We start from the raw sequence: 25,004 nt of genomic DNA on the forward strand, positions 1-25,004 counted from the left end.
TTATTAACATTCTACCAGGCTCCGAAGAAAAAGAATGTACACAAATTGAGCCGCTTTGTTTGATATTCATCCCCAAATAGCTAAATATTTTAAATGAAAGTTTTAATTATTTATATCATATACCGTCAACAAATTACGTGTATCCGTTTTCTTCAAAATATCTAGAATAAATGAAGAAAATTTGGAGGTGCGGGGGATTGAACCCCGGGCCTTTCACATGCAAAGCGAACGCTCTACCACTGAGCTACACCCCCGACACGTCAGATGCTTCTCTATGAAGCTGATTATTGCGAACTCGCTTGATCTAAGATGAGCGGTTTCATTAACATTCTACCAGGCTCCGAAGAAAAAGAAGGTACACAAATTGAGCCGCTTTGCTTGATATTCATCCCCAAATAGCTAAATATTTTAAATGAAAGTTATAGTTATTTATATCATACTACCGTCACCAAATTACGTGTATCCGTTTTCTTCAAAATATCTAGAATAAATGAAGAAAATTTGGCGGTGCGGGGGATTGAACCCCGGGCCTTTCACATGCAAAGCGAACGCTCTACCACTGAGCTACACCCCCGACACGTCAGATGCTTCTCTATGAAGCTGATTAATGCGAACTCGCGTGATGGAAGAGGAGCGGTTTCATAAACATTCTACCAGGCTCCGAAGAAAAAGAAGGTACACAAATTGAGCCGCTTTGCTTGATATTCATTCCCAAATAGCTGCCTATTTTAAATGAAAGTTATAGTTTTTTATATCATACTACCGTCAACAAATTACGTGTATCCGTTTTCTTCAAAATATCTAGAATAAATGAAGAAAATTTGGAGGTGCGGGGGATTGAACCCCGGGCCTTTCACATGCAAAGCGAACGCTCTACCACTGAGCTACACCCCCGACACGTCAGATGCTTCTCTATGAAGCTGATTAATGCGAACTCGCGTGATGGAAGATGAGTGGTTTTATTAACATTCTACCAGGCTCCGAAGAAAAAGAAGGTACACAAATTGAGCCGCTTTGTTTGATATTCATCCCCAAATAGCTAAATATTTTAAATGAAAGTTATAATTATTTATATCATACTACCGTCACCAAATTACGTGTATCCGTTTTCTTCAAAATATCTAAAATAAATGAAGAAAATTTGGAGGTGCGGGGGATTGAACCCCGGGCCTTTCACATGCAAAGCGAACGCTCTACCACTGAGCTACACCCCCGACACGTCAGATGCTTCTCTATGAAGCTGATTATTGCGAACTCGCTTGATCTAAGATGAGCGGTTTCATTAACATTCTACCAGGCTCCGAAGAAAAAGAAGGTACACAAATTGAGCCGCTTTGCTTGATATTCATCCCCAAATAGCTAAATATTTTAAATGAAAGTTATAGTTATTTATATCATACTACCGTCACCAAATTACGTGTATCCGTTTTCTTCAAAATATCTAAAATAAATGAAGAAAATTTGGAGGTGCGGGGGATTGAACCCCGGGCCTTTCACATGCAAAGCGAACGCTCTACCACTGAGCTACACCCCCGACATGTCAGATGCCTCTCTATGAAGCTGATTAATGCGAACTCGCGTGATGGAAGATGAGCGTTTTCATTAACATTCTACCAGGCTCCGAAGGAAAAGAAGGTACACAAATTGAGCCGCTTTGCTTGATATTTATCCCCAAATAGCTAAATATTTTAAATGAATGTTATAGCTATTTATATCATACTACCGTCAACAAATTACGTGTATCCGTTTTCTTCAAAATATCTAGAATAAATGAAGAAAATTTGGAGGTGCGGGGGATTGAACCCCGGACCTTTCACATGCAAAGCGAACGCTCTACCACTGAGCTACACCCCCGACACGTCAGGTGCTTCTCTATGAAGCTGATTAATGCGAAATCGCGTGATGGAAGATGAGTGGTTTTATTAACATTCTAACAGGCTCCAAAGAAAAAGAATGTACACAAATTGAGCTGCTTTGTTTGATATTCATCCCCAAATAGCTAAATATTTTAAATGAAAGTTTTAATTATTTATATCATATACCGTCAACAAATTACGTGTATCCGTTTTCTTCAAAATATCTAGAATAAATGAAGAAAATTTGGAGGTGCGGGGGATTGAACCCCGGGCCTTTCACATGCAAAGCGAACGCTCTACCACTGAGCTACACCCCCGACACGTCAGATGCTTCTCTATGAAGCTGATTATTGCGAACTCGCTTGATCTAAGATGAGCGGTTTCATTAACATTCTACCAGGCTCCGAAGAAAAAGAAGGTACACAAATTGAGCCGCTTTGCTTGATATTCATCCCCAAATAGCTAAATATTTTAAATGAAAGTTATAGTTATTTATATCATACTACCGTCACCAAATTACGTGTATCCGTTTTCTTCAAAATATCTAGAATAAATGAAGAAAATTTGGCGGTGCGGGGGATTGAACCCCGGGCCTTTCACATGCAAAGCGAACGCTCTACCACTGAGCTACACCCCCGACACGTCAGATGCTTCTCTATGAAGCTGATTAATGCGAACTCGCGTGATGGAAGAGGAGCGGTTTCATAAACATTCTACCAGGCTCCGAAGAAAAAGAAGGTACACAAATTGAGCCGCTTTGCTTGATATTCATTCCCAAATAGCTGCCTATTTTAAATGAAAGTTATAGTTTTTTATATCATACTACCGTCAACAAATTACGTGTATCCGTTTTCTTCAAAATATCTAGAATAAATGAAGAAAATTTGGAGGTGCGGGGGATTGAACCCCGGGCCTTTCACATGCAAAGCGAACGCTCTACCACTGAGCTACACCCCCGACACGTCAGATGCTTCTCTATGAAGCTGATTAATGCGAACTCGCGTGATGGAAGATGAGTGGTTTTATTAACATTCTACCAGGCTCCGAAGAAAAAGAAGGTACACAAATTGAGCCGCTTTGTTTGATATTCATCCCCAAATAGCTAAATATTTTAAATGAAAGTTATAATTATTTATATCATACTACCGTCACCAAATTACGTGTATCCGTTTTCTTCAAAATATCTAAAATAAATGAAGAAAATTTGGAGGTGCGGGGGATTGAACCCCGGGCCTTTCACATGCAAAGCGAACGCTCTACCACTGAGCTACACCCCCGACGCGTCAGATGCTTCTCTATGAAGCTGATTATTGCGAACTCGCTTGATCTAAGATGAGCGGTTTCATTAACATTCTACCAGGCTCCGAAGAAAAAGAAGGTACACAAATTGAGCCGCTTTGTTTGATATTCATCCCCAAATAGCTAAATATTTTAAATGAAAGTTATAGTTATTTATATCATACTACCGTCACCAAATTACGTGTATCCGTTTTCTTCAAAATATCTAAAATAAATGAAGAAAATTTGGAGGTGCGGGGGATTGAACCCCGGGCCTTTCACATGCAAAGCGAACTCTCTACCACTGAGCTACACCCCCGACACGTCAGATGCTTCTCTATGAAGCTGATTATTGCGAACTCGCTTGATCTAAGATGAGCGGTTTCATTAACATTCTACCAGGCTCCGAAGAAAAAGAAGGTACACAAATTGAGCCGCTTTGCTTGATATTCATCCCCAAATAGCTAAATATTTTAAATGAAAGTTATAGTTATTTATATCATACTACCGTCACCAAATTACGTGTATCCGTTTTCTTCAAAATATCTAAAATAAATGAAGAAAATTTGGAGGTGCGGGGGATTGAACCCCGGGCCTTTCACATGCAAAGCGAACGCTCTACCACTGAGCTACACCCCCGACACGTCAGATGCTTCTTTATGAAGCTGATTATTGCGAACTCGCGTGATGGAAGATGAGTGGTTTTATTAACATTCTACCAGGCTCCGAAGAAAAAGAATGTACACAAATTGAGCCGCTTTGTTTGATATTCATCCCCAAATAGCTAAATATTTTAAATGAAAGTTATAGTTATTTATATCATACTACCGTCACCAAATTACGTGTATCCGTTTTCTTCAAAATATCTAAAATAAATGAAGAAAATTTGGAGGTGCGGGGCATTGAACCCCGGGCCTTTCACATGCAAAGCGAACGCTCTACCACTGAGCTACACCCCCGACACGTCAGATGCTTCTTTATGAAGCTGATTATTGCGAACTCGCGTGATGGAAGATGAGTGGTTTTATTAACATTCTACCAGGCTCCGAAGAAAAAGAATATACACAAATTGAGGCGCTTTGTTTGATATTCATCCCCAAATAGCTAAATATTTTAAATGAAAGTTTTAATTATTTATATCATATACCGTCAACAAATTACGTGTATCCGTTTTCTTCAAAATATCTAGAATAAATGAAGAAAATTTGGAGGTGCGGGGGATTGAACCCCGGGCCTTTCACATGCAAAGCGAACGCTCTACCACTGAGCTACACCCCCGACACGTCAGATGCTTCTCTATGAAGCTGATTATTGCGAACTCGCTTGATCTAAGATGAGCGGTTTCATTAACATTCTACCAGGCTCCGAAGAAAAAGAAGGTACACAAATTGAGCCGCTTTGCTTGATATTCATCCCCAAATAGCTAAATATTTTAAATGAAAGTTATAGTTATTTATATCATACTACCGTCACCAAATTACGTGTATCCGTTTTCTTCAAAATATCTAAAATAAATGAAGAAAATTTGGAGGTGCGGGGGATTGAACCCCGGGCCTTTCACATGCAAAGCGAACGCTCTACCACTGAGCTACACCCCCGACACGTCAGATGCTTCTCTATGAAGCTGATTATTGCGAACTCGCTTGATCTAAGATGAGCGGTTTCATTAACATTCTACCAGGCTCCGAAGGAAAAGAAGGTACACAAATTGAGCCGCTTTGCTTGATATTTATCCCCAAATAGCTAAATATTTTAAATGAATGTTATAGCTATTTATATCATACTACCGTCAACAAATTACGTGTATCCGTTTTCTTCAAAATATCTAGAATAAATGAAGAAAATTTGGAGGTGCGGGGGATTGAACCCCGGACCTTTCACATGCAAAGCGAACGCTCTACCACTGAGCTACACCCCCGACACGTCAGGTGCTTCTCTATGAAGCTGATTAATGCGAAATCGCGTGATGGAAGATGAGTGGTTTTATTAACATTCTAACAGGCTCCGAAGAAAAAGAATGTACACAAATTGAGCCGCTTTGTTTGATATTCATCCCCAAATAGCTAAATATTTTAAATGAAAGTTTTAATTATTTATATCATATACCGTCAACAAATTACGTGTATCCGTTTTCTTCAAAATATCTAGAATAAATGAAGAAAATTTGGAGGTGCGGGGGATTGAACCCCGGGCCTTTCACATGCAAAGCGAACGCTCTACCACTGAGCTACACCCCCGACACGTCAGATGCTTCTCTATGAAGCTGATTATTGCGAACTCGCTTGATCTAAGATGAGCGGTTTCATTAACATTCTACCAGGCTCCGAAGAAAAAGAAGGTACACAAATTGAGCCGCTTTGCTTGATATTCATCCCCAAATAGCTAAATATTTTAAATGAAAGTTATAGTTATTTATATCATACTACCGTCACCAAATTACGTGTATCCGTTTTCTTCAAAATATCTAGAATAAATGAAGAAAATTTGGCGGTGCGGGGGATTGAACCCCGGGCCTTTCACATGCAAAGCGAACGCTCTACCACTGAGCTACACCCCCGACACGTCAGATGCTTCTCTATGAAGCTGATTAATGCGAACTCGCGTGATGGAAGAGGAGCGGTTTCATAAACATTCTACCAGGCTCCGAAGAAAAAGAAGGTACACAAATTGAGCCGCTTTGCTTGATATTCATTCCCAAATAGCTGCCTATTTTAAATGAAAGTTATAGTTTTTTATATCATACTACCGTCAACAAATTACGTGTATCCGTTTTCTTCAAAATATCTAGAATAAATGAAGAAAATTTGGAGGTGCGGGGGATTGAACCCCGGGCCTTTCACATGCAAAGCGAACGCTCTACCACTGAGCTACACCCCCGACACGTCAGATGCTTCTCTATGAAGCTGATTAATGCGAACTCGCGTGATGGAAGATGAGTGGTTTTATTAACATTCTACCAGGCTCCGAAGAAAAAGAAGGTACACAAATTGAGCCGCTTTGTTTGATATTCATCCCCAAATAGCTAAATATTTTAAATGAAAGTTATAATTATTTATATCATACTACCGTCACCAAATTACGTGTATCCGTTTTCTTCAAAATATCTAAAATAAATGAAGAAAATGAGGAGGTGCGGGGGATTGAACCCCGGGCCTTTCACATGCAAAGCGAACGCTCTACCACTGAGCTACACCCCCGACACGTCAGATGCTTCTCTATGAAGCTGATTATTGCGAACTCGCTTGATCTAAGATGAGTGGTTTCATTAACATTCTACCAGGCTCCGAAGAAAAAGAAGGTACACAAATTGAGCCGCTTTGTTTGATATTCATCCCCAAATAGCTAAATATTTTAAATGAAAGTTATAGTTATTTATATCATACTACCGTCACCAAATTACGTGTATCCGTTTTCTTCAAAATATCTAAAATAAATGAAGAAAATTTGGAGGTGCGGGGGATTGAACCCCGGGCCTTTCACATGCAAAGCGAACGCTCTACCACTGAGCTACACCCCCGACACGTCAGATGCTTCTCTATGAAGCTGATTATTGCGAACTCGCTTGATCTAAGATGAGCGGTTTCATTAACATTCTACCAGGCTCCGAAGAAAAAGAAGGTACACAAATTGAGCCGCTTTGCTTGATATTCATCCCCAAATAGCTAAATATTTTAAATGAAAGTTATAGTTATTTATATCATACTACCGTCACCAAATTACGTGTATCCGTTTTCTTCAAAATATCTAAAATAAATGAAGAAAATTTGGAGGTGCGGGGGATTGAACCCCGGGCCTTTCACATGCAAAGCGAACGCTCTACCACTGAGCTACACCCCCGACACGTCAGATGCTTCTCTATGAAGCTGATTATTGCGAACTCGCTTGATCTAAGATGAGCGGTTTCATTAACATTCTACCAGGCTCCGAAGAAAAAGAAGGTACACAAATTGAGCCGCTTTGCTTGATATTCATCCCCAAATAGCTAAATATTTTAAATGAAAGTTATAGTTATTTATATCATACTACCGTCACCAAATTACGTGTATCCGTTTTCTTCAAAATATCTAAAATAAATGAAGAAAATTTGGAGGTGCGGGGGATTGAACCCCGGGCCTTTCACATGCAAAGCGAACGCTCTACCACTGAGCTACACCCCCGACGCGTCAGATGCTTCTCTATGAAGCTGATTATTGCGAACTCGCTTGATCTAAGATGAGCGGTTTCATTAACATTCTACCAGGCTCCGAAGAAAAAGAAGGTACACAAATTGAGCCGCTTTGTTTGATATTCATCCCCAAATAGCTAAATATTTTAAATGAAAGTTATAGTTATTTATATCATACTACCGTCACCAAATTACGTGTATCCGTTTTCTTCAAAATATCTAAAATAAATGAAGAAAATTTGGAGGTGCGGGGGATTGAACCCCGGGCCTTTCACATGCAAAGCGAACTCTCTACCACTGAGCTACACCCCCGACACGTCAGATGCTTCTCTATGAAGCTGATTATTGCGAACTCGCTTGATCTAAGATGAGCGGTTTCATTAACATTCTACCAGGCTCCGAAGAAAAAGAAGGTACACAAATTGAGCCGCTTTGCTTGATATTCATCCCCTAATAGCTAAATATTTTAAATGAAAGTTATAATTATTTATATCATACTACCGTCACCAAATTACGTGTATCCGTTTTCTTCAAAATATCTAAAATAAATGAAGAAAATTTGGAGGTGCGGGGGATTGAACCCCGGGCCTTTCACATGCAAAGCGAACGCTCTACCACTGAGCTACACCCCCGACACGTCAGATGCTTCTTTATGAAGCTGATTATTGCGAACTCGCGTGATGGAAGATGAGTGGTTTTATTAACATTCTACCAGGCTCCGAAGAAAAAGAATGTACACAAATTGAGCCGCTTTGTTTGATATTCATCCCCAAATAGCTAAATATTTTAAATGAAAGTTATAGTTATTTATATCATACTACCGTCACCAAATTACGTGTATCCGTTTTCTTCAAAATATCTAAAATAAATGAAGAAAATTTGGAGGTGCGGGGGATTGAACCCCGGGCCTTTCACATGCAAAGCGAACGCTCTACCACTGAGCTACACCCCCGACACGTCAGATGCTTCTTTATGAAGCTGATTATTGCGAACTCGCGTGATGGAAGATGAGTGGTTTTATTAACATTCTACCAGGCTCCGAAGAAAAAGAATATACACAAATTGAGGCGCTTTGTTTGATATTCATCCCCAAATAGCTAAATATTTTAAATGAAAGTTTTAATTATTTATATCATATACCGTCAACAAATTACGTGTATCCGTTTTCTTCAAAATATCTAGAATAAATGAAGAAAATTTGGAGGTGCGGGGGATTGAACCCCGGGCCTTTCACATGCAAAGCGAACGCTCTACCACTGAGCTACACCCCCGACACGTCAGATGCTTCTCTATGAAGCTGATTATTGCGAACTCGCTTGATCTAAGATGAGCGGTTTCATTAACATTCTACCAGGCTCCGAAGAAAAAGAAGGTACACAAATTGAGCCGCTTTGCTTGATATTCATCCCCAAATAGCTAAATATTTTAAATGAAAGTTATAGTTATTTATATCATACTACCGTCACCAAATTACGTGTATCCGTTTTCTTCAAAATATCTAAAATAAATGAAGAAAATTTGGAGGTGCGGGGGATTGAACCCCGGGCCTTTCACATGCAAAGCGAACGCTCTACCACTGAGCTACACCCCCGACACGTCAGATGCTTCTCTATGAAGCTGATTATTGCGAACTCGCTTGATCTAAGATGAGCGGTTTCATTAACATTCTACCAGGCTCCGAAGAAAAAGAAGGTACACAAATTGAGCCGCTTTGCTTGATATTCATCCCCAAATAGCTAAATATTTTAAATGAAAGTTATAGTTATTTATATCATACTACCGTCACCAAATTACGTGTATCCGTTTTCTTCAAAATATCTAAAATAAATGAAGAAAATTTGGAGGTGCGGGGGATTGAACCCCGGGCCTTTCACATGCAAAGCGAACGCTCTACCACTGAGCTACACCCCCGACACGTCAGATGCTTCTCTATGAAGCTGATTATTGCGAACTCGCTTGATCTAAGATGAGCGGTTTCATTAACATTCTACCAGGCTCCGAAGAAAAAGAAGGTACACAAATTGAGCCGCTTTGTTTGATATTCATCCCCAAATAGCTAAATATTTTAAATGAAAGTTATAGTTATTTATATCATACTACCGTCACCAAATTACGTGTATCCGTTTTCTTCAAAATATCTAAAATAAATGAAGAAAATTTGGAGGTGCGGGGGATTGAACCCCGGGCCTTTCACATGCAAAGCGAACGCTCTACCACTGAGCTACACCCCCGACACGTCAGATGCTTCTCTATGAAGCTGATTATTGCGAACTCGCTTGATCTAAGATGAGCGGTTTCATTAACATTCTACCAGGCTCCGAAGAAAAAGAAGGTACACAAATTGAGCCGCTTTGTTTGATATTCATCCCCAAATAGCTAAATATTTTAAATGAAAGTTTTAATTATTTATATCATATACCGTCAACAAATTACGTGTATCCGTTTTCTTCAAAATATCTAGAATAAATGAAGAAAATTTGGAGGTGCGGGGGATTGAACCCCGGGCCTTTCACATGCAAAGCGAACGCTCTACCACTGAGCTACACCCCCGACACGTCAGATGCTTCTCTATGAAGCTGATTATTGCGAACTCGCTTGATCTAAGATGAGCGGTTTCATTAACATTCTACCAGGCTCCGAAGAAAAAGAAGGTACACAAATTGAGCCGCTTTGTTTGATATTCATCCCCAAATAGCTAAATATTTTAAATGAAAGTTTTAATTATTTATATCATATACCGTCAACAAATTACGTGTATCCGTTTTCTTCAAAATATCTAGAATAAATGAAGAAAATTTGGAGGTGCGGGGGATTGAACCCCGGGCCTTTCACATGCAAAGCGAACGCTCTACCACTGAGCTACACCCCCGACACGTCAGATGCTTCTCTATGAAGCTGATTATTGCGAACTCGCTTGATCTAAGATGAGCGGTTTCATTAACATTCTACCAGGCTCCGAAGAAAAAGAAGGTACACAAATTGAGCCGCTTTGTTTGATATTCATCCCCAAATAGCTAAATATTTTAAATGAAAGTTTTAATTATTTATATCATATACCGTCAACAAATTACGTGTATCCGTTTTCTTCAAAATATCTAGAATAAATGAAGAAAATTTGGAGGTGCGGGGGATGGAACCCCGGGCCTTTCACATGCAAAGCGAACGCTCTACCACTGAGCTACACCCCCGACACGTCAGATGCTTCTCTATGAAGCTGATTATTGCGAACTCGCTTGATCTAAGATGAGCGGTTTCATTAACATTCTACCAGGCTCCGAAGAAAAAGAATGTACACAAATTGAGCCGCTTTGTTTGATATTCATCCCCAAATAGCTAAATATTTTAAATGAAAGTTTTAATTATTTATATCATATACCGTCAACAAATTACGTGTATCCGTTTTCTTCAAAATATCTAGAATAAATGAAGAAAATTTGGAGGTGCGGGGGATTGAACCCCGGGCCTTTCACATGCAAAGCGAACGCTCTACCACTGAGCTACACCCCCGACACCTCAGATGCTTCTCTATGAAGCTGATTATTGCGAACTCGCTTGATCTAAGATGAGCGGTTTCATTAACATTCTACCAGGCTCCGAAGAAAAAGAAGGTACACAAATTGAGCCGCTTTGTTTGATATTCATCCCCAAATAGCTAAATATTTTAAATGAAAGTTTTAATTATTTATATCATATACCGTCAACAAATTACGTGTATCCGTTTTCTTCAAAATATCTAGAATAAATGAAGAAAATTTGGAGGTGTGGGGGAATGAACCCCGGGCCTTTCACATGCAAAGCGAACGCTCTACCACTGAGCTACACCCCCGACACGTCAGATGCTTCTCTATGAAGCTGATTATTGCGAACTCGCTTGATCTAAGATGAGCGGTTTCATTAACATTCTACCAGGCTCCGAAGAAAAAGAAGGTACACAAATTGAGCCGCTTTGCTTGATATTCATCCCCAAATAGCTAAATATTTTAAATGAAAGTTATAGTTATTTATATCATACTACCGTCACCAAATTACGTGTATCCGTTTTCTTCAAAATATCTAAAATAAATGAAGAAAATTTGGAGGTGCGGGGGATTGAACCCCGGGCCTTTCACATGCAAAGCGAACGCTCTACCACTGAGCTACACCCCCGACACGTCAGATGCTTCTCTATGAAGCTGATTAATGCGAACTCGCGTGATGGAAGATGAGTGGTTTTATTAACATTCTACCAGGCTCCGAAGAAAAAGAAGGTACACAAATTGAGCCGCTGTGTTTGATATTCATCCCCAAATAGCTAAATATTTTAAATGAATGTTCTAATTATTTATATCATACTACCGTCACCAAATTACGTGTATCCGTTTTCTTCAAAATATCTAAAATAAATGAAGAAAATTTGGAGGTGCGGGGGATTGAACCCCGGGTCTTTCACATGCAAAGCGAACGCTCTACCACTGAGCTACATCCCCGACACGTCAGATGCTTCTCTATGAAGCTGATTATTGCGAACTCGCTTGATCTAAGATGAGCGGTTTCATTAACATTCTACCAGGCTCCGAAGAAAAAGAAGGTACACAAATTGAGCCGCTTTGCTTGATATTCATCCCCAAATAGCTAAATATTTTAAATGAAAGTTATAATTATTTATATCATACTACCGTCACCAAATTACGTGTATCCGTTTTCTTCAAAATATCTAAAATAAATGAAGAAAATTTGGAGGTGCGGGGGATTGAACCCCGGGCCTTTCACATGCAAAGCGAACGCTCTACCACTGAGCTACACCCCCGACACGTCAGATGCTTCTTTATGAAGCTGATTATTGCGAACTCGCTTGATCTAAGATGAGCGGTTTCATTAACATTCCACCAGGCTCCGAAGAAAAAGAAGATACACAAATTATGCTGCTTTGCTTGATATTCATCCCCAAATAGCTAAATATTTTAAATGAAAGTTATAGTTATTTATATCATACTACCGTCAACAAATTACGTGTATCCGTTTTCTTCAAAATATCTAGAAGAAATGAAGAAAATTTGGAGGTGGGGGGGATTGAACCCCGGGCCTTTCACATGCAAAGCGAACGCTCTACCACTGAGCTACACCCCCGACATGTCAGATGCCTCTCTATGAAGCTGATTAATGCGAACTCGCGTGATGGAAGATGAGCGGTTTCATTAACATTCTACCAGGCTCCGAAGGAAAAGAAGGTACACAAATTGAGCCGCTTTGCTTGATATTTATCCCCAAATAGCTAAATATTTTAAATGAAAGTTATAGCTATTTATATCATACTACCGTCAACAAATTACGTGTATCCGTTTTCTTCAAAATATCTAGAATAAATGAAGAAAATTTGGAGGTGCGGGGGATTGAACCCCGGGCCTTTCACATGCAAAGCGAACGCTCTACCACTGAGCTACACCCCCGACACGTCAGGTGCTTCTCTATGAAGCTGATTAATGCGAACTCGCGTGATGGAAGATGAGCGGTTTCATTAACATTGTACCAGGCTCCGAAGAAAAAGAAGGTACACAAATTGAGCCGCTTTGCTTGATATTCATTCCCAAATAGTTGCATATTTTAAATGAAAGTTATAGTTTTTTATATCATACTACCGTCAACAAATTACGTGTATCTGTTTTCTTCAAAATATCTAGAATAAATGAAGAAAATTTGGAGGTGCGGGGGATTGAACCCCGGGCCTTTCACATGCAAAGCGAACGCTCTACCACTGAGCTACACCCCCGACACGTCAGATGCTTCTCTATGAAGCTGATTAATGCGAACTCGCGTGATCTAAGATGAGCGGTTTTATTAACATTCTACCAGGCTCCGAAGAAAAAGAAGGTACACAAATTGAGCCGCTTTGCTTGATATTCATTCCCAAATAGCTGCCTATTTTAAATGAATGTTATAGTTTTTTATATCATACTACCTTCAACAAATTACGTGTATCCGTTTTCTTCAAAATATCTAGAATAAATGAAGAAAATTTGGAGGTGCGGGGGATTTAACCCCGGGCCTTTCACATGCAAACCGAACGCTCTACCACTGAGCTACAAACCCGACACGTCAGATGCTTCTCTTTGAAGCTGATTATTGCGAACTCGCTTGATCTAAGATGAGCGGTTTTATTAACATTCTACCAGGCTCCGAAGAAAAAGAAGGTACACAAATTGAGCCGCTTTGCTTGATATTCATTCCCAAATAGCTGCCTATTTTAAATGAATGTTATAGTTTTTTATATCATACTACCTTCAACAAATTACGTGTATCCGTTTTCTTCAAAATATCTAGAATAAATGAAGAAAATTTGGAGGTGCGGGGGATTGAACCCTGGGCCTTTCACATGCAAAGCGAACGATCTACCACTGAGCTACACCCCCGACACGTCAGGTGCTTCTCTATGAAGCTGATCAATGCGAACTCGCGTGATGGATGATGAGCGGTTTCATTAACATTCTACCAGGCTCCGAAGGAAAAGAAGGTACACAAATTGAGCCGCTTTGCTTGATATTCATCCCCAAATAGCTAAATATTTTAAATGAAAGTTATAGTTATTTATATCATACTACCGTCAACAAATTACGTGTATCCGTTTTCTTCAAAATATCTAGAATAAATGAAGAAAATTTGGAGGTGCGGGGGATTGAACCCTGGGCCTTTCACATGCAAAGCGAACGATCTACCACTGAGCTACACCCCCGACACGTCAGGTGCTTCTCTATGAAGCTGATGAATGCGAACTCGCGTGATGGATGATGAGCGGTTTCATTAACATTCTACCAGGCTCCGAAGGAAAAGAAGGTACACAAATTGAGCCGCTTTGCTTGATATTCATCCCCAAATAGCTAAATATTTTAAATGAAAGTTATAGTTATTTATATCATACTACCGTCAACAAATTACGTGTATCCGTTTTCTTCAAAATATCTAGAATAAATGAAAATTTGGAGGTGCGGGGGATTGAACCCTGGGCCTTTCACATGCAAAGCGAACGATCTACCACTGAGCTACACCCCCGACACGTCAGGTGCTTCTCTATGAAGCTGATGAATGCGAACTCGCGTGATGGATGATGAGCGGTTTCATTAACATTCTACCAGGCTCCGAAGGAAAAGAAGGTACACAAATTGAGCCGCTTTGCTTGATATTCATCCCCAAATAACTAAATATTTTAAATGAAAGTTATAGTTATTTATATCATACTACCGTCAACAAATTACGTGTATCCGTTTTCTTCAAAATATCTAGAATAAATGAAGAAAATTTGGAGGTGCGGGGGATTGAACCCTGGGCCTTTCACATGCAAAGCGAACGATCTACCACTGAGCTACACCCCCGACACGTCAGGTGCTTCTCTATGAAGCTGATGAATGTGAACTCGCGTGATGGATGATGAGCGGTTTCATTAACATTCTACCAGGCTCCGAAGGAAAAGAAGGTACACAAATTGAGTCGCTTTGCTTGATATTCATCCCCAAATAGCTAAATATTTTAAATGAAAGTTATAGTTATTTATATCATACTACCGTCAACAAATTACGTGTATCCGTTTTCTTCAAAATATCTAGAATAAATGAAGAAAATTTGGAGGCGCGGGGGATTGAACCCTGGGCCTTTCACATGCAAAGCGAACGATCTACCACCGAGCTACACCCCCGACACGTCAGGTGCTTCTCTATGAAGCTGATGAATGCGAACTCGCGTGATGGATGATGAGCGGTTTCATTAACATTCTACCAGGCTCCGAAGGAAAAGAATGTACACAAATTGAGCCGCTTTGCTTGATATTCATCCCCAAATAGCTAAATATTTTAAATGAAAGTTATAGTTATTCATATCATACTACCGTCAACAAATTACGTGTATCCGTTTTCTTCAAAATATCTAGAATAAATGAAGAAAATTTGGAGGTGCGGGGGATTGAACCCTGGGCCTTTCACATGCAAAGCGAACGATCTACCACTGAGCTACACCCCCGACACGTCAGGTGCTTCTCTATGAAGCTGATGAATGCGAACTCGCGTGATGGATGATGAGCGGTTTCATTAACATTCTACCAGGCTCCGAAAGAAAAGAAGGTACACAAATTGAGTCGCTTTGCTTGATATTCATCCCCAAATAGCTAAATATTTTAAATGAAAGTTATAGTTATTTATATCATACTACCGTCAACAAATTACGTGTATCCGTTTTCTTCAAAATATCTAGAATAAATGAAGAAAATTTGGAGGTGCGGGGGATTGAACCCTGGGCCTTTCACATGCAAAGCGAACGATCTACCACTGAGCTACACCCCCGACACGTCAGATGCTTCTCTATGAAGCTGATTATTGCGAACTCGCTTGATCTAAGATGAGCGGTTTCATTAACATTCTACCAGGCTCCGAAGAAAAAGAAGGTACACAAATTGAGCCGCTTTGCTTGATATTCATCCCCAAATAGCTAAATATTTTAAATGAAAGTTATAATTATTTATATCATACTACCGTCACCAAATTACGTGTATCCGTTTTCTTCAAAATATCTAAAATAAATGAAGAAAATTTGGAGGTGCGGGGGATTGAACCCCGGGCCTTTCACATGCAAAGCGAACGCTCTACCACTGAGCTACACCCCCGACACGTCAGATGCTTCTTTATGAAGCTGATTATTGCGAACTCGCTTGATCTAAGATGAGCGGTTTCATTAACATTCCACCAGGCTCCGAAGAAAAAGAAGATACACAAATTATGCTGCTTTGCTTGACATTCATCCCAAATAGCTAAATATTTTAAATGAAAGTTATAGTTATTTATATCATACTACCGTCAACAAATTACGTGTATCCGTTTTCTTCAAAATATCTAGAAGAAATGAAGAAAATTTGGAGGTGGGGGGGATTGAACCCCGGGCTTTTCACATGCAAAGCGAACGCTCTACCACTGAGCTACACCCCCGACATATCAGATGCCTCTCTATGAAGCTGATTAATGCGAACTCGCGTGATGGAAGATGAGCGGTTTCATTAACATTCTACCAGGCTCCGAAGGAAAAGAAGGTACACAAATTGAGCCGCTTTGCTTGATATTTATCCCCAAATAGCTAAATATTTTAAATGAAAGTTATAGCTATTTATATCATACTACCGTCAACAAATTACGTGTATCCGTTTTCTTCAAAATATCTAGAATAAATGAAGAAAATTTGGAGGTGCGGGGGATTGAACCCCGGGCCTTTCACATGCAAAGCGAACGCTCTACCACTGAGCTACACCCCCGACACGTCAGGTGCTTCTCTATGAAGCTGATTAATGCGAACTCGCGTGATGGAAGATGAGCGGTTTCATTAACATTGTACCAGGCTCCGAAGAAAAAGAAGGTACACAAATTGAGCCGCTTTGCTTGATATTCATTCCCAAATAGTTGCATATTTTAAATGAAAGTTATAGTTTTTTATATCATACTACCGTCAACAAATTACGTGTATCTGTTTTCTTCAAAATATCTAGAATAAATGAAGAAAATTTGGAGGTGCGGGGGATTGAACCCCGGGCCTTTCACATGCAAAGCGAACGCTCTACCACTGAGCTACACCCCCGACATGTCAGATGCCTCTCTATGAAGCTGATTAATGCGAACTCGCGTGATGGAAGATGAGCGGTTTCATTAACATTCTACCAGGCTCCGAAGGAAAAGAAGGTACACAAATTGAGCCGCTTTGCTTGATATTTATCCCCAAATAGCTAAATATTTTAAATGAAAGTTATAGCTATTTATATCATACTACCGTCAACAAATTACGTGTATCCGTTTTCTTCAAAATATCTAGAATAAATGAAGAAAATTTGGAGGTGCGGGGGATTGAACCCCGGGCCTTTCACATGCAAAGCGAACGCTCTACCACTGAGCTACACCCCCGACACGTCAGGTGCTTCTCTATGAAGCTGATTAATGCGAACTCGCGTGATGGAAGATGAGCGGTTTCATTAACATTGTACCAGGCTCCGAAGAAAAAGAAGGTACACAAATTGAGCCGCTTTGCTTGATATTCATTCCCAAATAGTTGCATATTTTAAATGAAAGTTATAGTTTTTTATATCATACTACCGTCAACAAATTACGTGTATCTGTTTTCTTCAAAATATCTAGAATAAATGAAGAAAATTTGGAGGTGCGGGGGATTGAACCCCGGGCCTTTCACATGCAAAGCGAACGCTCTACCACTGAGCTACACCCCCGACACGTCAGATGCTTCTCTATGAAGCTGATTAATGCGAACTCGCGTGATCTAAGATGAGCGGTTTTATTAACATTCTACCAGGCTCCGAAGAAAAAGAAGGTACACAAATTGAGCCGCTTTGCTTGATATTCATTCCCAAATAGCTGCCTATTTTAAATGAATGTTATAGTTTTTTATATCATACTACCTTCAACAAATTACGTGTATCCGTTTTCTTCAAAATATCTAGAATAAATGAAGAAAATTTGGAGGTGCGGGGGATTTAACCCCGGGCCTTTCACATGCAAACCGAACGCTCTACCACTGAGCTACAAACCCGACACGTCAGATGCTTCTCTTTGAAGCTGATTATTGCGAACTCGCTTGATCTAAGATGAGCGGTTTTATTAACATTCTACCAGGCTCCGAAGAAAAAGAAGGTACACAAATTGAGCCGCTTTGCTTGATATTCATTGCCAAATAGCTGCCTATTTTAAATGAATGTTATAGTTTTTTATATCATACTACCTTCAACAAATTACGTGTATCCGTTTTCTTCAAAATATCTAGAATAAATGAAGAAAATTTGGAGGTGCGGGGGATTTAACCCCGGGCCTTTCACATGCAAACCGAACGCTCTACCACTGAGCTACAAACCCGACACGTCAGATGCTTCTCTTTGAAGCTGATTATTGCGAACTCGCTTGATCTAAGATGAGCGGTTTTATTAACATTCTACCAGGCTCCGAAGAAAAAGAAGGTACACAAATTGAGCCGCTTTGCTTGATATTCATTCCCAAATAGCTGCCTATTTTAAATGAATGTTATAGTTTTTTATATCATACTACCTTCAACAAATTACGTGTATCCGTTTTCTTCAAAATATCTAGAATAAATGAAGAAAATTTGGAGGTGCGGGGGATTGAACCCTGGGCCTTTCACATGCAAAGCGAACGATCTACCACTGAGCTACACCCCCGACACGTCAGGTGCTTCTCTATGAAGCTGATTAATGCGAACTCGCGTGATGGAAGATGAGCGGTTTCATTAACATTGTACCAGGCTCCGAAGAAAAAGAAGGTACACAAATTGAGCCGCTTTGCTTGATATTCATTCCCAAATAGTTGCATATTTTAAATGAAAGTTATAGTTTTTTATATCATACTACCGTCAACAAATTACGTGTATCTGTTTTCTTCAAAATATCTAGAATAAATGAAGAAAATTTGGAGGTGCGGGGGATTGAACCCCGGGCCTTTCACATGCAAAGCGAACGCTCTACCACTGAGCTACACCCCGACACGTCAGATGCTTCTCTATGAAGCTGATGAATGCGAACTCGCGTGATCTAAGATGAGCGGTTTTATTAACATTCTACCAGGCTCCGAAGAAAAAGAAGGTACACAAATTGAGCCGCTTTGCTTGATATTCATTCCCAAATAGCTGCCTATTTTAAATGAATGTTATAGTTTTTTATATCATACTACCTTCAACAAATTACGTGTATCCGTTTTCTTCAAAATATCTAGAATAAATGAAGAAAATTTGGAGGTGCGGGGGATTTAACCCCGGGCCTTTCACATGCAAACCGAACGCTCTACCACTGAGCTACAAACCCGACACGTCAGATGCTTCTCTTTGAAGCTGATTATTGCGAACTCGCTTGATCTAAGATGAGCGGTTTTATTAACATTCTACCAGGCTCCGAAGAAAAAGAAATTACACAAATTGAGCCGCTTTGCTTGATATTCATTCCCAAATAGCTGCCTATTTTAAATGAATGTTATAGTTTTTTATATCATACTACCTTCAACAAATTACGTGTATCCGTTTTCTTCAAAATATCTAGAATAAATGAAGAAAATTTGGAGGTGCGGGGGATTGAACCCTGGGCCTTTCACATGCAAAGCGAAAGATCTACCACTGAGCTACACCCCCGACACGTCAGGTGCTTCTCTATGAAGCTGATCAATGCGAACTCGCGTGATGGATGATGAGCGGTTTCATTAACATTCTACCAGGCTCCGAAGGAAAAGAAGGTACACAAATTGAGCCGCTTTGCTTGATATTCATCCCCAAATAGCTAAATATTTTAAATGAAAGTTATAGTTATTTATATCATACTACCGTCAACAAATTACGTGTATCCGTTTTCTTCAAAATATCTAGAATAAATGAAGAAAATTTGGAGGTGCGGGGGATTGAACCCTGGGCCTTTCACATGCAAAGCGAACGATCTACCACTGAGCTACACCCCCGATACGTCAGGTGCTTCTCTATGAAGCTGATGAATGCGAACTCGCGTGATGGATGATGAGCGGTTTCATTAACATTCTACCAGGCTCCGAAGAAAAAGAAGGTACACAAATTGAGCCGCTTTGCTTGATATTCATTCCCAAATAGCTGCCTTTTTTAAATGAATGTTATAGTTTTTTATATCATACTACCTTCAACAAATTACGTGTATCCGTTTTCTTCAAAATATCTAGAATAAATGAAGAAAATTTGGAGGTGCGGGGGATTTAACCCCGGGCCTTTCACATGCAAACCGAACGCTCTACCACTGAGCTACAAACCCGACACGTCAGATGCTTCTCTTTGAAGCTGATTATTGCGAACTCGCTTGATCTAAGATGAGCGGTTTTATTAACATTCTACCAGGCTCCGAAGAAAAAGAAGGTACACAAATTGAGCCGCTTTGCTTGATATTCATTCCCAAATAGCTGCCTATTTTAAATGAATGTTATAGTTTTTTATATCATACTACCTTCAACAAATTACGTGTATCCGTTTTCTTCAAAATATCTAGAATAAATGAAGAAAATTTGGAGGTGCGGGGGATTGAACCCTGGGCCTTTCACATGCAAAGCGAACGATCTACCACTGAGCTACACCCCCGACACGTCAGGTGCTTCTCTATGAAGCTGATCAATGCGAACTCGCGTGATGGATGATGAGCGGTTTCATTAACATTCTACCAGGCTCCGAAGGAAAAGAAGGTACACAAATTGAGCCGCTTTGCTTGATATTCATCCCCAAATAGCTAAATATTTTAAATGAAAGTTATAGTTATTTATATCATACTACCGTCAACAAATTACGTGTATCCGTTTTCTTCAAAATATCTAGAATAAATGAAGAAAATTTGGAGGTGCGGGGGATTGAACCCTGGGCCTTTCACATGCAAAGCGAACGATCTACCACTGAGCTACACCCCCGACACGTCAGGTGCTTCTCTATGAAGCTGATGAATGCGAACTCGCGTGATGGATGATGAGCGGTTTCATTAACATTCTACCAGGCTCCGAAGGAAAAGAAGGTACACAAATTGAGCCGCTTTGCTTGATATTCATCCCCAAATAGCTAAATATTTTAAATGAAAGTTATAGTTATTTATATCATACTACCGTCAACAAATTACGTGTATCCGTTTTCTTCAAAATATCTAGAATAAATGAAGAAAATTTGGAGGTGCGGGGGATTGAACCCTGGGCCTTTCACATGCAAAGCGAACGATCTACCACTGAGCTACACCCCCGACACGTCAGGTGCTTCTCTATGAAGCTGATGAATGCGAACTCGCGTGATGGATGATGAGCGGTTTCATTAACATTCTACCAGGCTCCGAAGGAAAAGAAGGTACACAAATTGAGCCGCTTTGCTTGATATTCATCCCCAAATAACTAAATATTTTAAATGAAAGTTATAGTTATTTATATCATACTACCGTCAACAAATTACGTGTATCCGTTTTCTTCAAAATATCTAGAATAAATGAAGAAAATTTGGAGGTGCGGGGGATTGAACCCTGGGCCTTTCACATGCAAAGCGAACGATCTACCACTGAGCTACATCCCCGACACGTCAGGTGCTTCTCTATGAAGCTGATGAATGCGAACTCGCGTGATGGATGATGAGCGGTTTCATTAACATTCTACCAGGCTCCGAAGGAAAAGAAGGTACACAAATTGAGTCGCTTTGCTTGATATTCATCCCCAAATAGCTAAATATTTTAAATGAAAGTTATAGTTATTTATATCATACTACCGTCAACAAATTACGTGTATCCGTTTTCTTCAAAATATCTAGAATAAATGAAGAAAATTTGGAGGTGCGGGGGATTGAACCCTGGGCCTTTCACATGCAAAGCGAACGATCTACCACTGAGCTACACCCCCGACACGTCAGGTGCTTCTCTATGAAGCTGATGAATGCGAACTCGCGTGATGGATGATGAGCGGTTTCATTAACATTCTACCAGGCTCCGAAGGAAAAGAAGGTACACAAATTGAGTCGCTTTGCTTGATATTCATCCCCAAATAGCTAAATATTTTAAATGAAAGTTATAGTTATTTATATCATACTACCGTCAACAAATTACGTGTATCCGTTTTCTTCAAAATATCTAGAATAAATGAAGAAAATTTGGAGGTGCGGGGGATTGAACCCTGGGCCTTTCACATGCAAAGCGAACGATCTACCACTGAGCTACACCCCCGACACGTCAGATGCTTCTCTATGAAGCTGATTATTGCGAACTCGCTTGATCTAAGATGAGCGGTTTCATTAACATTCTACCAGGCTCCGAAGAAAAAGAAGGTACACAAATTGAGCCGCTTTGCTTGATATTCATCCCCAAATAGCTAAATATTTTAAATGAAAGTTATAATTATTTATATCATACTACCGTCACCAAATTACGTGTATCCGTTTTCTTCAAAATATCTAAAATAAATGAAGAAAATTTGGAGGTGCGGGGGATTGAACCCCGGGCCTTTCACATGCAAAGCGAACGCTCTACCACTGAGCTACACCCCCGACACGTCAGATGCCTCTTTATGAAGCTGATTATTGCGAACTCGCTTGATCTAAGATGAGCGGTTTCATTAACATTCCACCAGGCTCCGAAGAAAAAGAAGATACACAAATTATGCTGCTTTGCTTGACATTCATCCCCAAATAGCTAAATATTTTAAATGAAAGTTATAGTTATTTATATCATACTACCGTCAACAAATTACGTGTATCCGTTTTCTTCAAAATATCTAGAAGAAATGAAGAAAATTTGGAGGTGGGGGGGATTGAACCGCGGGCCTTTCACATGCAAAGCGAACGCTCTACCACTGAGCTACACCCCCGACATGTCAGATGCCTCTCTATGAAGCTGATTAATGCGAACTCGCGTGATGGAAGAGGAGCGGTTTCATAAACATTCTACCAGGCTCCGAAGAAAAAGAAGGTACACAAATTGAGCCGCTTTGCTTGATATTCATTCCCAAATAGTTGCATATTTTAAATGAAAGTTATAGTTTTTTATATCATACTACCGTCAACAAATTACGTGTATCTGTTTTCTTCAAAATATCTAGAATAAATGAAGAAAATTTGGAGGTGTGGGGGATTGAACCCCGGGCCTTTCACATGCAAAGCGAACGCTCTACCACTGAGCTACACCCCCGACACGTCAGATGCTTCTCTATGAAGCTGATTAATGCGAACTCGCGTGATCTAAGATGAGCGGTTTTATTAACATTCTACCAGGCTCCGAAGAAAAAGAAGGTACACAAATTGAGCCGCTTTGCTTGATATTCATTCCCAAATAGCTGCCTATTTTAAATGAATGTTATAGTTTTTTATATCATACTACCTTCAACAAATTACGTGTATCCGTTTTCTTCAAAATATCTAGAATAAATGAAGAAAATTTGGAGGTGCGGGGGATTTAACCCCGGGCCTTTCACATGCAAACCGAACGCTCTACCACTGAGCTACAAACCCGACACGTCAGATGCTTCTCTTTGAAGCTGATTATTGCGAACTCGCTTGATCTAAGATGAGCGGTTTTATTAACATTCTACCAGGCTCCGAAGAAAAAGAAGGTACACAAATTGAGCCGCTTTGCTTGATATTCATTCCCAAATAGCTGCCTATTTTAAATGAATGTTATAGTTTTTTATATCATACTACCTTCAACAAATTACGTGTATCCGTTTTCTTCAAAATATCTAGAATAAATGAAGAAAATTTGGAGGTGCGGGGGATTGAACCCTGGGCCTTTCACATGCAAAGCGAACGATCTACCACTGAGCTACACCCCCGACACGTCAGGTGCTTCTCTATGAAGCTGATGAATGCGAACTCGCGTGATGGATGATGAGCGGTTTCATTAACATTCTACCAGGCTCCGAAGGAAAAGAAGGTACACAAATTGAGCCGCTTTGCTTGATATTCATCCCCAAATAGCTAAATATTTTAAATGAAAGTTATTGTTATTTATATCATACTACCGTCAACAAATTACGTGTATCCGTTTTCTTCAAAATATCTAGAATAAATGAAGAAAATTTGGAGGTGCGGGGGATTGAACCCTGGGCCTTTCACATGCAAAGCGAACGATCTACCACTGAGCTACACCCCCGACACGTCAGGTGCTTCTCTATGAAGCTGATGAATGCGAACTCGCGTGATGGATGATGAGCGGTTTCATTAACATTCTACCAGGCTCCGAAGGAAAAGAAGGTACACAAATTGAGTCGCTTTGCTTGATATTCATCCCCAAATAACTAAATATTTTAAATGAAAGTTATAGTTATTTATATCATACTACCGTCAACAAATTACGTGTATCCGTTTTCTTCAAAATATCTAGAATAAATGAAGAAAATTTGGAGGTGCGGGGGATTGAACCCTGGGCCTTTCACATGCAAAGCGAACGATCTACCACTGAGCTACACCCCCGACACGTCAGGTGCTTCTCTATGAAGCTGATGAATGCGAACTCGCGTGATGGATGATGAGCGGTTTCATTAACATTCTACCAGGCTCCGAAGGAAAAGAAGGTACACAAATTGAGCCGCTTTGCTTGATATTCATCCCCAAATAGCTAAATATTTTAAATGAAAGTTATAGTTATTTATATCATACTACCGTCAACAAATTACGTGTATCCGTTTTCTTCAAAATATCTAGAATAAATGAAGAAAATTTGGAGGTGCGGGGGATTGAACCCTGGGCCTTTCACATGCAAAGCGAACGATCTACCACTGAGCTACACCCCCGACACGTCAGGTGCTTCTCTATGAAGCTGATGAATGCGAACTCGCGTGATGGATGATGAGCGGTTTCATTAACATTCTACCAGGCTCCGAAGGAAAAGAAGGTACACAAATTGAGCCGCTTTGCTTGATATTCATCCCCAAATAGCTAAATATTTTAAATGAAAGTTATAGTTATTTATATCATACTACTGTCAACAAATTACGTGTATCCGTTTTCTTCAAAATATCTAGAATAAATGAAGAAAATTTGGAGGTGCGGGGGATTGAACCCCGGGCCTTTCACATGCAAAGCGAACGTTCTACCAGTGAGCTACACCCCCGACACGTCAGATGCTTCTCTATGAAGCTGATTAATGCGAACTCGCGTGATGGAAGATGAGTGGTTTCATTAACATTCTACCAGGCTCCGAAGAAAAAGAAGGTACACAAATTGAGCCGCTTTGC

The 25,004-nt window shown here is 40.0% G+C and overlaps 71 non-coding genes across 71 annotated transcripts; all 71 read right to left on the reverse strand.

Moving 5' to 3' along the window:
- Positions 1-182: 182 nt before the first annotated feature.
- On the reverse strand, positions 183-254 carry Trnaa-ugc (transfer RNA alanine (anticodon UGC)). The gene has a single exon. It is a non-coding gene; the product is annotated as a tRNA-Ala (tRNA).
- Positions 255-502: 248 nt separating this feature from the next.
- Trnaa-ugc (transfer RNA alanine (anticodon UGC)) lies at positions 503-574 on the reverse strand. Its single transcript has one exon. It is a non-coding gene; the product is annotated as a tRNA-Ala (tRNA).
- A 248-nt stretch (positions 575-822) lies between these two features.
- Positions 823-894, reverse strand: Trnaa-ugc (transfer RNA alanine (anticodon UGC)). The gene has a single exon. It is a non-coding gene; the product is annotated as a tRNA-Ala (tRNA).
- Positions 895-1,142: 248 nt separating this feature from the next.
- Trnaa-ugc (transfer RNA alanine (anticodon UGC)) lies at positions 1,143-1,214 on the reverse strand. Its single transcript has one exon. It is a non-coding gene; the product is annotated as a tRNA-Ala (tRNA).
- A 248-nt stretch (positions 1,215-1,462) lies between these two features.
- On the reverse strand, positions 1,463-1,534 carry Trnaa-ugc (transfer RNA alanine (anticodon UGC)). The gene has a single exon. It is a non-coding gene; the product is annotated as a tRNA-Ala (tRNA).
- A 248-nt stretch (positions 1,535-1,782) lies between these two features.
- Trnaa-ugc (transfer RNA alanine (anticodon UGC)) lies at positions 1,783-1,854 on the reverse strand. Its single transcript has one exon. It is a non-coding gene; the product is annotated as a tRNA-Ala (tRNA).
- A 247-nt stretch (positions 1,855-2,101) lies between these two features.
- Positions 2,102-2,173, reverse strand: Trnaa-ugc (transfer RNA alanine (anticodon UGC)). The gene has a single exon. It is a non-coding gene; the product is annotated as a tRNA-Ala (tRNA).
- Positions 2,174-2,421: 248 nt separating this feature from the next.
- Positions 2,422-2,493, reverse strand: Trnaa-ugc (transfer RNA alanine (anticodon UGC)). The gene has a single exon. It is a non-coding gene; the product is annotated as a tRNA-Ala (tRNA).
- Positions 2,494-2,741: 248 nt separating this feature from the next.
- Positions 2,742-2,813, reverse strand: Trnaa-ugc (transfer RNA alanine (anticodon UGC)). Its single transcript has one exon. It is a non-coding gene; the product is annotated as a tRNA-Ala (tRNA).
- Positions 2,814-3,061: 248 nt separating this feature from the next.
- Positions 3,062-3,133, reverse strand: Trnaa-ugc (transfer RNA alanine (anticodon UGC)). The gene has a single exon. It is a non-coding gene; the product is annotated as a tRNA-Ala (tRNA).
- A 248-nt stretch (positions 3,134-3,381) lies between these two features.
- On the reverse strand, positions 3,382-3,453 carry Trnaa-ugc (transfer RNA alanine (anticodon UGC)). Its single transcript has one exon. It is a non-coding gene; the product is annotated as a tRNA-Ala (tRNA).
- A 248-nt stretch (positions 3,454-3,701) lies between these two features.
- On the reverse strand, positions 3,702-3,773 carry Trnaa-ugc (transfer RNA alanine (anticodon UGC)). The gene has a single exon. It is a non-coding gene; the product is annotated as a tRNA-Ala (tRNA).
- A 248-nt stretch (positions 3,774-4,021) lies between these two features.
- Positions 4,022-4,093, reverse strand: Trnaa-ugc (transfer RNA alanine (anticodon UGC)). The gene has a single exon. It is a non-coding gene; the product is annotated as a tRNA-Ala (tRNA).
- Positions 4,094-4,340: 247 nt separating this feature from the next.
- On the reverse strand, positions 4,341-4,412 carry Trnaa-ugc (transfer RNA alanine (anticodon UGC)). Its single transcript has one exon. It is a non-coding gene; the product is annotated as a tRNA-Ala (tRNA).
- A 248-nt stretch (positions 4,413-4,660) lies between these two features.
- Trnaa-ugc (transfer RNA alanine (anticodon UGC)) lies at positions 4,661-4,732 on the reverse strand. Its single transcript has one exon. It is a non-coding gene; the product is annotated as a tRNA-Ala (tRNA).
- Positions 4,733-4,980: 248 nt separating this feature from the next.
- Trnaa-ugc (transfer RNA alanine (anticodon UGC)) lies at positions 4,981-5,052 on the reverse strand. The gene has a single exon. It is a non-coding gene; the product is annotated as a tRNA-Ala (tRNA).
- A 247-nt stretch (positions 5,053-5,299) lies between these two features.
- Positions 5,300-5,371, reverse strand: Trnaa-ugc (transfer RNA alanine (anticodon UGC)). Its single transcript has one exon. It is a non-coding gene; the product is annotated as a tRNA-Ala (tRNA).
- A 248-nt stretch (positions 5,372-5,619) lies between these two features.
- Positions 5,620-5,691, reverse strand: Trnaa-ugc (transfer RNA alanine (anticodon UGC)). The gene has a single exon. It is a non-coding gene; the product is annotated as a tRNA-Ala (tRNA).
- Positions 5,692-5,939: 248 nt separating this feature from the next.
- Trnaa-ugc (transfer RNA alanine (anticodon UGC)) lies at positions 5,940-6,011 on the reverse strand. Its single transcript has one exon. It is a non-coding gene; the product is annotated as a tRNA-Ala (tRNA).
- Positions 6,012-6,259: 248 nt separating this feature from the next.
- On the reverse strand, positions 6,260-6,331 carry Trnaa-ugc (transfer RNA alanine (anticodon UGC)). The gene has a single exon. It is a non-coding gene; the product is annotated as a tRNA-Ala (tRNA).
- Positions 6,332-6,579: 248 nt separating this feature from the next.
- Positions 6,580-6,651, reverse strand: Trnaa-ugc (transfer RNA alanine (anticodon UGC)). Its single transcript has one exon. It is a non-coding gene; the product is annotated as a tRNA-Ala (tRNA).
- A 248-nt stretch (positions 6,652-6,899) lies between these two features.
- Positions 6,900-6,971, reverse strand: Trnaa-ugc (transfer RNA alanine (anticodon UGC)). Its single transcript has one exon. It is a non-coding gene; the product is annotated as a tRNA-Ala (tRNA).
- A 248-nt stretch (positions 6,972-7,219) lies between these two features.
- Trnaa-ugc (transfer RNA alanine (anticodon UGC)) lies at positions 7,220-7,291 on the reverse strand. Its single transcript has one exon. It is a non-coding gene; the product is annotated as a tRNA-Ala (tRNA).
- A 248-nt stretch (positions 7,292-7,539) lies between these two features.
- On the reverse strand, positions 7,540-7,611 carry Trnaa-ugc (transfer RNA alanine (anticodon UGC)). The gene has a single exon. It is a non-coding gene; the product is annotated as a tRNA-Ala (tRNA).
- Positions 7,612-7,859: 248 nt separating this feature from the next.
- Trnaa-ugc (transfer RNA alanine (anticodon UGC)) lies at positions 7,860-7,931 on the reverse strand. Its single transcript has one exon. It is a non-coding gene; the product is annotated as a tRNA-Ala (tRNA).
- A 248-nt stretch (positions 7,932-8,179) lies between these two features.
- Positions 8,180-8,251, reverse strand: Trnaa-ugc (transfer RNA alanine (anticodon UGC)). Its single transcript has one exon. It is a non-coding gene; the product is annotated as a tRNA-Ala (tRNA).
- A 247-nt stretch (positions 8,252-8,498) lies between these two features.
- On the reverse strand, positions 8,499-8,570 carry Trnaa-ugc (transfer RNA alanine (anticodon UGC)). The gene has a single exon. It is a non-coding gene; the product is annotated as a tRNA-Ala (tRNA).
- Positions 8,571-8,818: 248 nt separating this feature from the next.
- Trnaa-ugc (transfer RNA alanine (anticodon UGC)) lies at positions 8,819-8,890 on the reverse strand. Its single transcript has one exon. It is a non-coding gene; the product is annotated as a tRNA-Ala (tRNA).
- A 248-nt stretch (positions 8,891-9,138) lies between these two features.
- Trnaa-ugc (transfer RNA alanine (anticodon UGC)) lies at positions 9,139-9,210 on the reverse strand. The gene has a single exon. It is a non-coding gene; the product is annotated as a tRNA-Ala (tRNA).
- Positions 9,211-9,458: 248 nt separating this feature from the next.
- On the reverse strand, positions 9,459-9,530 carry Trnaa-ugc (transfer RNA alanine (anticodon UGC)). Its single transcript has one exon. It is a non-coding gene; the product is annotated as a tRNA-Ala (tRNA).
- A 247-nt stretch (positions 9,531-9,777) lies between these two features.
- Positions 9,778-9,849, reverse strand: Trnaa-ugc (transfer RNA alanine (anticodon UGC)). The gene has a single exon. It is a non-coding gene; the product is annotated as a tRNA-Ala (tRNA).
- A 247-nt stretch (positions 9,850-10,096) lies between these two features.
- Positions 10,097-10,168, reverse strand: Trnaa-ugc (transfer RNA alanine (anticodon UGC)). Its single transcript has one exon. It is a non-coding gene; the product is annotated as a tRNA-Ala (tRNA).
- Positions 10,169-10,415: 247 nt separating this feature from the next.
- Trnaa-ugc (transfer RNA alanine (anticodon UGC)) lies at positions 10,416-10,487 on the reverse strand. The gene has a single exon. It is a non-coding gene; the product is annotated as a tRNA-Ala (tRNA).
- Positions 10,488-10,734: 247 nt separating this feature from the next.
- Trnaa-ugc (transfer RNA alanine (anticodon UGC)) lies at positions 10,735-10,806 on the reverse strand. Its single transcript has one exon. It is a non-coding gene; the product is annotated as a tRNA-Ala (tRNA).
- A 247-nt stretch (positions 10,807-11,053) lies between these two features.
- Positions 11,054-11,125, reverse strand: Trnaa-ugc (transfer RNA alanine (anticodon UGC)). Its single transcript has one exon. It is a non-coding gene; the product is annotated as a tRNA-Ala (tRNA).
- A 248-nt stretch (positions 11,126-11,373) lies between these two features.
- On the reverse strand, positions 11,374-11,445 carry Trnaa-ugc (transfer RNA alanine (anticodon UGC)). The gene has a single exon. It is a non-coding gene; the product is annotated as a tRNA-Ala (tRNA).
- A 248-nt stretch (positions 11,446-11,693) lies between these two features.
- On the reverse strand, positions 11,694-11,765 carry Trnaa-ugc (transfer RNA alanine (anticodon UGC)). Its single transcript has one exon. It is a non-coding gene; the product is annotated as a tRNA-Ala (tRNA).
- A 248-nt stretch (positions 11,766-12,013) lies between these two features.
- Positions 12,014-12,085, reverse strand: Trnaa-ugc (transfer RNA alanine (anticodon UGC)). The gene has a single exon. It is a non-coding gene; the product is annotated as a tRNA-Ala (tRNA).
- Positions 12,086-12,333: 248 nt separating this feature from the next.
- Trnaa-ugc (transfer RNA alanine (anticodon UGC)) lies at positions 12,334-12,405 on the reverse strand. The gene has a single exon. It is a non-coding gene; the product is annotated as a tRNA-Ala (tRNA).
- Positions 12,406-12,653: 248 nt separating this feature from the next.
- Trnaa-ugc (transfer RNA alanine (anticodon UGC)) lies at positions 12,654-12,725 on the reverse strand. The gene has a single exon. It is a non-coding gene; the product is annotated as a tRNA-Ala (tRNA).
- Positions 12,726-12,973: 248 nt separating this feature from the next.
- On the reverse strand, positions 12,974-13,045 carry Trnaa-ugc (transfer RNA alanine (anticodon UGC)). Its single transcript has one exon. It is a non-coding gene; the product is annotated as a tRNA-Ala (tRNA).
- A 568-nt stretch (positions 13,046-13,613) lies between these two features.
- On the reverse strand, positions 13,614-13,685 carry Trnaa-ugc (transfer RNA alanine (anticodon UGC)). The gene has a single exon. It is a non-coding gene; the product is annotated as a tRNA-Ala (tRNA).
- Positions 13,686-13,933: 248 nt separating this feature from the next.
- Positions 13,934-14,005, reverse strand: Trnaa-ugc (transfer RNA alanine (anticodon UGC)). The gene has a single exon. It is a non-coding gene; the product is annotated as a tRNA-Ala (tRNA).
- A 245-nt stretch (positions 14,006-14,250) lies between these two features.
- Trnaa-ugc (transfer RNA alanine (anticodon UGC)) lies at positions 14,251-14,322 on the reverse strand. The gene has a single exon. It is a non-coding gene; the product is annotated as a tRNA-Ala (tRNA).
- A 248-nt stretch (positions 14,323-14,570) lies between these two features.
- Trnaa-ugc (transfer RNA alanine (anticodon UGC)) lies at positions 14,571-14,642 on the reverse strand. The gene has a single exon. It is a non-coding gene; the product is annotated as a tRNA-Ala (tRNA).
- A 248-nt stretch (positions 14,643-14,890) lies between these two features.
- Positions 14,891-14,962, reverse strand: Trnaa-ugc (transfer RNA alanine (anticodon UGC)). The gene has a single exon. It is a non-coding gene; the product is annotated as a tRNA-Ala (tRNA).
- A 248-nt stretch (positions 14,963-15,210) lies between these two features.
- Trnaa-ugc (transfer RNA alanine (anticodon UGC)) lies at positions 15,211-15,282 on the reverse strand. The gene has a single exon. It is a non-coding gene; the product is annotated as a tRNA-Ala (tRNA).
- Positions 15,283-15,530: 248 nt separating this feature from the next.
- Positions 15,531-15,602, reverse strand: Trnaa-ugc (transfer RNA alanine (anticodon UGC)). The gene has a single exon. It is a non-coding gene; the product is annotated as a tRNA-Ala (tRNA).
- A 248-nt stretch (positions 15,603-15,850) lies between these two features.
- Trnaa-ugc (transfer RNA alanine (anticodon UGC)) lies at positions 15,851-15,922 on the reverse strand. Its single transcript has one exon. It is a non-coding gene; the product is annotated as a tRNA-Ala (tRNA).
- Positions 15,923-16,169: 247 nt separating this feature from the next.
- Trnaa-ugc (transfer RNA alanine (anticodon UGC)) lies at positions 16,170-16,241 on the reverse strand. Its single transcript has one exon. It is a non-coding gene; the product is annotated as a tRNA-Ala (tRNA).
- A 248-nt stretch (positions 16,242-16,489) lies between these two features.
- On the reverse strand, positions 16,490-16,561 carry Trnaa-ugc (transfer RNA alanine (anticodon UGC)). Its single transcript has one exon. It is a non-coding gene; the product is annotated as a tRNA-Ala (tRNA).
- A 248-nt stretch (positions 16,562-16,809) lies between these two features.
- Trnaa-ugc (transfer RNA alanine (anticodon UGC)) lies at positions 16,810-16,881 on the reverse strand. The gene has a single exon. It is a non-coding gene; the product is annotated as a tRNA-Ala (tRNA).
- A 248-nt stretch (positions 16,882-17,129) lies between these two features.
- On the reverse strand, positions 17,130-17,201 carry Trnaa-ugc (transfer RNA alanine (anticodon UGC)). The gene has a single exon. It is a non-coding gene; the product is annotated as a tRNA-Ala (tRNA).
- Positions 17,202-17,449: 248 nt separating this feature from the next.
- Trnaa-ugc (transfer RNA alanine (anticodon UGC)) lies at positions 17,450-17,521 on the reverse strand. The gene has a single exon. It is a non-coding gene; the product is annotated as a tRNA-Ala (tRNA).
- An 888-nt stretch (positions 17,522-18,409) lies between these two features.
- Positions 18,410-18,481, reverse strand: Trnaa-ugc (transfer RNA alanine (anticodon UGC)). Its single transcript has one exon. It is a non-coding gene; the product is annotated as a tRNA-Ala (tRNA).
- An 887-nt stretch (positions 18,482-19,368) lies between these two features.
- On the reverse strand, positions 19,369-19,440 carry Trnaa-ugc (transfer RNA alanine (anticodon UGC)). The gene has a single exon. It is a non-coding gene; the product is annotated as a tRNA-Ala (tRNA).
- Positions 19,441-19,688: 248 nt separating this feature from the next.
- Positions 19,689-19,760, reverse strand: Trnaa-ugc (transfer RNA alanine (anticodon UGC)). Its single transcript has one exon. It is a non-coding gene; the product is annotated as a tRNA-Ala (tRNA).
- A 568-nt stretch (positions 19,761-20,328) lies between these two features.
- Trnaa-ugc (transfer RNA alanine (anticodon UGC)) lies at positions 20,329-20,400 on the reverse strand. The gene has a single exon. It is a non-coding gene; the product is annotated as a tRNA-Ala (tRNA).
- A 248-nt stretch (positions 20,401-20,648) lies between these two features.
- Trnaa-ugc (transfer RNA alanine (anticodon UGC)) lies at positions 20,649-20,720 on the reverse strand. The gene has a single exon. It is a non-coding gene; the product is annotated as a tRNA-Ala (tRNA).
- Positions 20,721-20,968: 248 nt separating this feature from the next.
- Positions 20,969-21,040, reverse strand: Trnaa-ugc (transfer RNA alanine (anticodon UGC)). The gene has a single exon. It is a non-coding gene; the product is annotated as a tRNA-Ala (tRNA).
- A 248-nt stretch (positions 21,041-21,288) lies between these two features.
- On the reverse strand, positions 21,289-21,360 carry Trnaa-ugc (transfer RNA alanine (anticodon UGC)). Its single transcript has one exon. It is a non-coding gene; the product is annotated as a tRNA-Ala (tRNA).
- Positions 21,361-21,608: 248 nt separating this feature from the next.
- On the reverse strand, positions 21,609-21,680 carry Trnaa-ugc (transfer RNA alanine (anticodon UGC)). The gene has a single exon. It is a non-coding gene; the product is annotated as a tRNA-Ala (tRNA).
- Positions 21,681-21,928: 248 nt separating this feature from the next.
- Positions 21,929-22,000, reverse strand: Trnaa-ugc (transfer RNA alanine (anticodon UGC)). Its single transcript has one exon. It is a non-coding gene; the product is annotated as a tRNA-Ala (tRNA).
- Positions 22,001-22,248: 248 nt separating this feature from the next.
- Trnaa-ugc (transfer RNA alanine (anticodon UGC)) lies at positions 22,249-22,320 on the reverse strand. The gene has a single exon. It is a non-coding gene; the product is annotated as a tRNA-Ala (tRNA).
- Positions 22,321-22,568: 248 nt separating this feature from the next.
- On the reverse strand, positions 22,569-22,640 carry Trnaa-ugc (transfer RNA alanine (anticodon UGC)). The gene has a single exon. It is a non-coding gene; the product is annotated as a tRNA-Ala (tRNA).
- A 248-nt stretch (positions 22,641-22,888) lies between these two features.
- On the reverse strand, positions 22,889-22,960 carry Trnaa-ugc (transfer RNA alanine (anticodon UGC)). The gene has a single exon. It is a non-coding gene; the product is annotated as a tRNA-Ala (tRNA).
- A 568-nt stretch (positions 22,961-23,528) lies between these two features.
- On the reverse strand, positions 23,529-23,600 carry Trnaa-ugc (transfer RNA alanine (anticodon UGC)). Its single transcript has one exon. It is a non-coding gene; the product is annotated as a tRNA-Ala (tRNA).
- A 248-nt stretch (positions 23,601-23,848) lies between these two features.
- On the reverse strand, positions 23,849-23,920 carry Trnaa-ugc (transfer RNA alanine (anticodon UGC)). Its single transcript has one exon. It is a non-coding gene; the product is annotated as a tRNA-Ala (tRNA).
- Positions 23,921-24,168: 248 nt separating this feature from the next.
- Positions 24,169-24,240, reverse strand: Trnaa-ugc (transfer RNA alanine (anticodon UGC)). Its single transcript has one exon. It is a non-coding gene; the product is annotated as a tRNA-Ala (tRNA).
- A 248-nt stretch (positions 24,241-24,488) lies between these two features.
- Trnaa-ugc (transfer RNA alanine (anticodon UGC)) lies at positions 24,489-24,560 on the reverse strand. The gene has a single exon. It is a non-coding gene; the product is annotated as a tRNA-Ala (tRNA).
- A 248-nt stretch (positions 24,561-24,808) lies between these two features.
- Positions 24,809-24,880, reverse strand: Trnaa-ugc (transfer RNA alanine (anticodon UGC)). The gene has a single exon. It is a non-coding gene; the product is annotated as a tRNA-Ala (tRNA).
- Positions 24,881-25,004: the final 124 nt, after the last annotated feature.

This window comes from Argiope bruennichi, chromosome 5 (genome assembly GCF_947563725.1).
Source record: "Argiope bruennichi chromosome 5, qqArgBrue1.1, whole genome shotgun sequence".
NCBI classification, from domain to species: domain Eukaryota; kingdom Metazoa; phylum Arthropoda; class Arachnida; order Araneae; family Araneidae; genus Argiope; species Argiope bruennichi.